This window comes from Colobus angolensis, unplaced genomic scaffold (assembly GCF_000951035.1).
Source record: "Colobus angolensis palliatus isolate OR3802 unplaced genomic scaffold, Cang.pa_1.0 Scaffold603, whole genome shotgun sequence".
NCBI classification, from domain to species: Eukaryota; Metazoa; Chordata; class Mammalia; order Primates; family Cercopithecidae; genus Colobus; species Colobus angolensis.
The window spans coordinates 592,026-598,289 of NW_012119633.1; the positions used below are offsets into that span (position 1 = coordinate 592,026).

General features: G+C 34.2%; 1 protein-coding gene across 1 annotated transcript in view; it reads left to right on the top strand.

Moving 5' to 3' along the window:
• Positions 1-6,264, top strand: part of LOC105527042 (dachshund homolog 2-like) — a gene marked incomplete at its 3' end in the record, with an annotated part of 623,452 nt that overhangs the window by 143,984 nt on the left and 473,204 nt on the right. The window lies entirely within an intron of this gene.

Genomic DNA, 6,264 nt, shown 5'->3' on the forward strand with positions numbered 1-6,264 from the left:
TCTCTTTAAGCTGATAAGCAACTTCAGCAAAGTCTCAGGATACAAAATCAATGTGCAAAAATCACAAGCATTCCTATACATCAATAATAGAGAAACAGAGAACTAAATCATGAGTGAACTCCCATTCACAGTTGCTACAAAGAGCATAAAATTCCTAGGAATAAAATTAACAAGGGATGTGAAGGACTTTTTCAAAGAGAACTACAAACCACTTCTCAAGGAAATAAGAGAGGACACAAACAAATGGAAAAACATTCCATGCTCAGGTATAGGAAGAATGAATATCTTGAAAATAGCCTTCCTGGCCAAAGTAATTTATAGATTCAATGCTATCCCCATCAAGCTACCACTGACTTTCTTCATAGAATTAGAAAAAAATACTTTAAATTTTGTATGGAACCAAAAAAGAGCCCATATAACCAAGACAGTACTAAGCAAAAAGAACAAAGCTGGAGTCACCACACTACCTGACTTCAAACTATACTACAAGGCTACAGTAACCAAAACAGCATGGTATTGCACCAAAACAGATATGTAGACCAACGGAACAGAACACAGGCCTCAGAATTAATACCACACATCTACAACCATCTTGTCTTTGACAAGCCTGACAAAAACAAGCAATGGGGAAAGGATTCTCTATTTGATAAATGATGTTGGGAAAACTGGCTAGCCATATGCAGAAAAAGGAAACTAGTCGCCTTCCTTACACCTTATACAAAAATTAACTTAAAATGGATTAAAGACCTAAAACCATAAAAGCTTTAGAAGAAAACCCAGGCTATACGATTCAGGACATACTTATGGGCAAAGACTTCATGACTAAAACACCAAAAGCAGTGGCAACAAAAGCCAAAATTAACAAATGGGATCTAATTAAACTAAGGAGCTTCTGCACAGAAAAAGAAACTATCATCAGAGTGAACAGGCAATCTACAGAATGGGAGAAAATTTTTTCAATCTATTCATCTGATGAAGGGCTAATATCCAGAATCTACAAAGAACTTAAACAAATTTACAAGAAACAAAAAACCATATGAAAACATGGGCAAATGATATGAACAGACATTTCTCAAAAGAAGACATTTATGTAGCTAACAAACATATGAACAAAAGCTCTTCATCGCTGGTCATTAGATAAATGCAAATCAAAACCACAATGAACTATCATCTCACGCCATTTAGAATAGCGATCATTAAAAAGTCAGGAAACTGCTGGTGCTGGAGAGGATGTGGAGAAATAGGAACACTTTTACACTTTTGGTTGGAGTTTAAATTAATTCAACCATTATGGAAGACAATGTGGCAATTCCTCAAGGATCCAGAACTAGAAATACCATTTGACCCAGCAATCCCATTACTGGTTATATACCCAAAGGATTATAAATCATTCCACATAAAGACACATGCACATGTATGTTTATTACAGCACTGCTCACAATAGCAAAGACTTGGAACAAACCCAAATGCCCATCTATAATAGAATGGATACAGAAAATGTGGCACATATACACTACTGAATACTATGCAGCTGTGAAAAGGATGAGTTCATGTCCTTTGCAGAGGGATGGATGAAGCTGGAAACTATCATTCTCAGCAAGCTAACACAGGAACAGAAAACCAAATACTGCTTGTTCTCACTCATAAATGGTATTTGAACAATGAGAACACATGGACACAGGGAGGGGAACATCACACAATGGGGCCTGTCAGGCAGTGGGGGACTAAGGGAGGGATAACATTAGGAGAAATACCTAATATAGATGACGGGTTGATGGGTGGAGCAAACCACCATGGCAGGCGTATACCTATGTAACAAACCTGCATGTTCTGCACATGTATCCCAGAACTTAAAGTCTATACACACACACACACACACATATATATGTGTATATATATGTATATATGTGTATGTGTGTGTGTATATATATATATATATATATAAACCCTGCTGACTTTTGTGCATTTTGTATCCTGCAACTTTACTGAATTTATCAGTTTTAAATTTTTTTTGGTGTATTTTTTAGGTTTTTCCAAATATAATATTACACCCTCTGCAAACAAGGATAATTTGACTTTTTTCTTTCCAGTTTGGATGCCCTTTATATCTTTCTCTTGTCTGATTGCTCTAGCTAAAACGTCCAGTACTATGTTAAATAACAGTGATGAAAGCGGACTTTCTTACCATGTTCCAGATCTTAAAGGAAAGGCTTTCAGTTTTTCCCCAGTCAGTATGATACTAGCTTTTAGTCTGTCATATATGGCTTATATTATTCCTTCTATCCCCAGTTTTTTTAGGGTGTTTATCATGAAGGGGTGTTGAATTTTATCAAATGCCTTTTCAGCATCAATTGAAATGATCATATGGTTATTGTTCTTCATTCCGTTGATATGATTTATCACAACAATTGATTTGTTTATGTTGAACCATCCTTGTCTCCCAAGGACAAATCCACTGGGTCATGATAAATGATCTTTTACATTTATTGTTGAATTTTGTTTGCTAGTATTTTGTTGAGAATTTTCATAGCAATATTCATCAGAGATACTGGCCGGTAGTTTTCTTTTCTTTCTTTCTTTTTTTTAAATGTGTCTCTGTCTGGTTTTGGAATCAGAGTAGTACTGGTTTCATAGACTAAGTTTGGAAGCGGTCTTCCTCCCCTATTTTTCAGAACTGTTTGAGTAGGATTGGTATTAGTTCTTCTTTAAATATTTTGTAGAATTCAACAGGAAATTGTTGGGTTGCAGGCTTTTCTTTACTGGGAGACTCTTCAGCTTCGATCTCATGACTTTGATCTAATTTCTTCGATCTTGTTACTTTGATCTCATTTCAGCTTCAATCTCATTACTTGTTATTGGTCTGCTCAGGGTTTGTACTTCTTCATGGTTCAATCTTGGTGGGTTATTTGTGTCTAGGAAGTTGTCTGTTTCTTCTAGATTTTCCAATTTATTGGCATGTAGTTGACCACAGTAGCCACTAATGATCCTTTGAATTTCTCAGTATTAGTTGCAATGTCTCCTTTTATATTTATTTACTTATTTGTATTTATTTGGATTTTGTCTCTTATTTATTTAATCTTTTTTATTTATTTGAATCTTCTCTCTTTGATCAGCTTGTCTGGCTTATGGTTTGTCAATTTTACTTAACTTTTAAAAATATCAGCCTTTTGTTTCATTGATTTTTTGCATGATTTTTGTTTCAATTTCGTTGATTTTGTTCTCACGTTTATTTATTTTTTCTAGTGATTTGGGGTTTGGTTTGCTCTTGCTTTTCCAGTTGTTTAAGATATCTCATCAGATTGCTTATTTGAAGTTTTAACTCTTTTTTGATGTACACACTCATAGCTATAAACTTTTCTCTTAGTACTGCTATTACTGTATCCCATAAATTTTTGTATGTTGTGTTTTTATTATCATTTGTTTTAAGAAAATTTTTCCATCTTAATTAATTGATTGACCCACTGGTGATTCAGAATCATACAGTTTAATTTGTGTATTTATATAGTTACCAAAATTCCTCTTGTTATTGTTTTCTTATTTTATTTCATTGTGTTCAGAAAAGATTCATGGTATTATTTCAATTTTAGTAAATGTTTTAAGACTTGTTTTATGACCTAAGATATGATCTTTTTTACAATGATCCATGTACTGAGTAGAGCAATGTGCATTCTACAGCAGGAGGATGAAATGTTCTCTAAATATCTATTATGTTAATTTGGCCTATACATACAGATTAAGTCCATTCAATACTTCTTTGTTGATATTCTGTCTGAAAGATCTGTCCAGTGCTGAAAGTGGGGTGTTGAAATCTCCAGTTATTGTATTGGGGCCTATTCTCTCTTTAGCTTTAATAATATTTTCTTTATATTTTTGGGTGCTCCAGTGTTGGGTGTATATATATTTAAATTGTTGTATTTTCTTGCTGAATTGACTCCTTCATCATTATATAATGATATTCTTTGTCTCTCATAGTTTTTTTTTCTTGAAATCTAGTTTTTCTGAAATAAGTGTAGCTACTCATGCTCTTTTTTGTTTGCCTTGGCATGGCATATCTTATTCCTTTCCTTTATTTTCAGTCTATATGTGTCCTTATAGGTGAAGTGTGTTTCTTGTAGGCAACAAATTAATGGTTCTTGTTCTTCCATCCATTCAGCCAGTCTGTTTTGATTGGAAAATTTAGTCTATTTACATTCATTGTCATTATTGGTAAGTAGGGACTTACTCCTGCCATTTCATTGTTCGAGCTTTGGTAGTTTGTGGTATTCTCCTTCTTCTTTTTTTCCCTTCCTGTGTTCCTTTTAGAGAAGGTGGTTTTCTCTGGTAATACTGTTTAGTTTCTTGCATTATATATATATTTTGGACCCCTTGTATTTTTTTGCTTAAAGGTTAACATAGGGATTGCAAATTTTATTTTATAAACCATTGTTTTAATCTCATGACAACTTACACTATTTGCATAAACTTGCAAACAAACAAATAAGCAAAAAGGAAGCATAACAATAAATTTATGCCTTAGCTTCATTCTCCAACTTTTAAACTTTTAGTTCTTTCTATTTAAATCTCATTTTACTATGTCTGAAAATGTAGTTGTAGTTACTATTTTTTGTTAATTCATTGTTTAGTGTTTCTATATAAAGTAAGAGTATTTACACACCGCAGTTACTGTGTTGTAATATTCTGTTTTTTTTCTGTAGTTACTATTAATATTACCAGTGAGGTTTGTACCATCAGATAATTTCTCATTTCTCATTAATGTTCTTTTGTTTCTCATTGAAGCACTTCATTTAGCATGTCACTTAGAATAGGTCTAGGTCTGGTGTTGATGATATCTCTCAGCTTTGGTTTGTCTGGGAAAGTCTTTATTTATCCTTCATGTTTCAAGGATGTTTTTTCCAGATATGCTATTCTAGGGTAAATATATTTTTTTCCTTCAGCATTTTAAATATATCATGCCACTATTTACTGGCCTGTGAGATTTTCATTGAAAAGTCTGCTTCCAGATATAATGGAGATCCATTGTATGTTATTTGTGTCTTTTCTTTTGCTGCTTTTACTATCTTTTTTTACCTTAGGTCTTTGGGAGTTTGATTATGAAATGCTTTGAGTTAGTCTTCTTTGGGTTAAATATACTTGGTATTCTATAACCTTCCTGTATGTTGCTATTGATATCTTTCTCCAGGTTTGAGAAGTTCTCTGTTATTATCCCTTTGAATAAACTTTCTACCACTACATCTTTCTCTGCCTGCTCTTTGAGGCCCAAAACTTAGATTTGCCCTTTTGAGTCTATATTCTAGATCTTGTGGGTGTGCTTCATCGTTTTTGTCTTTTTCTTTTATCTCCTCTGTGTATTTTTAAATAGCCTGTTTTCAAGCTCATGAATTTATTCTTCTACATGACTGATTCTACTTTTAAGACTCTAATGCATTCTTCAGTATGCCAATTACATTTTTTAGCTCCAGTATTTCTGCTTAATTATTTTTGATTATTTCTACATTTTAATTAAATTTATCTGATAGAATTCTGAATTCCTTCCTGTGTTATGTTGAATTTCTTTGAGTTTTCTCAAAACAACTTTTTTGAATTCTCTATCTAAAAGGTCACATATCTCTGTTTCTCCAGCTTTTGTACCTGGTGTCTTATTTAGTTCATTTGGTGAGGTCATGTTTTCTAGAGGGTCTTGATGCTTGTATATATTCCACAGTGTCTGGGAATTGAAGTGTTAGGTATTTTTATGTATTCATCTCAGTCTGTGTTTTTTTGTACCTATCCTTCTTGTGACGGCTTTCCAGATATTTGAAAGGACTTGGGTGGTACAATCTAAGCTCTATGTCTCTTAGGGAGCACCCTAAACCCAGTTATCTCTGTGACTCTTGCAGACTCCTAGAGGTACCACCTTGATGGTCTTGGAAAAGATTGCAGAGAATTCTCCAGATTTTTAGGACAGAGATTTTTGTTCTTCTCCCTTACTATTTCCCAAGAAAAGGAGTCTTTCTCTCTGTTCTGAGTCACCTAAAGCTAGAGGTGGAGTGACACAAGCACCACTATGGCCACCACTTCTATGACTGCACTGGGTCACATCTGATGCTACCACAGCACTGAGTCTCACGCAAGGCCTGATGTAACCCTTCCCTGGTTACCACCTATGTTCGCTTAAGAACCTGGGGCTCAGGTAGCGTGACGCCTCCAGCTTTGTCCTTTTGACTTAGGATTGTCTTGGCAGTGCGGGCTCTTTTTTGGTTCCATATGAACTTTAAAGCAGTTTTT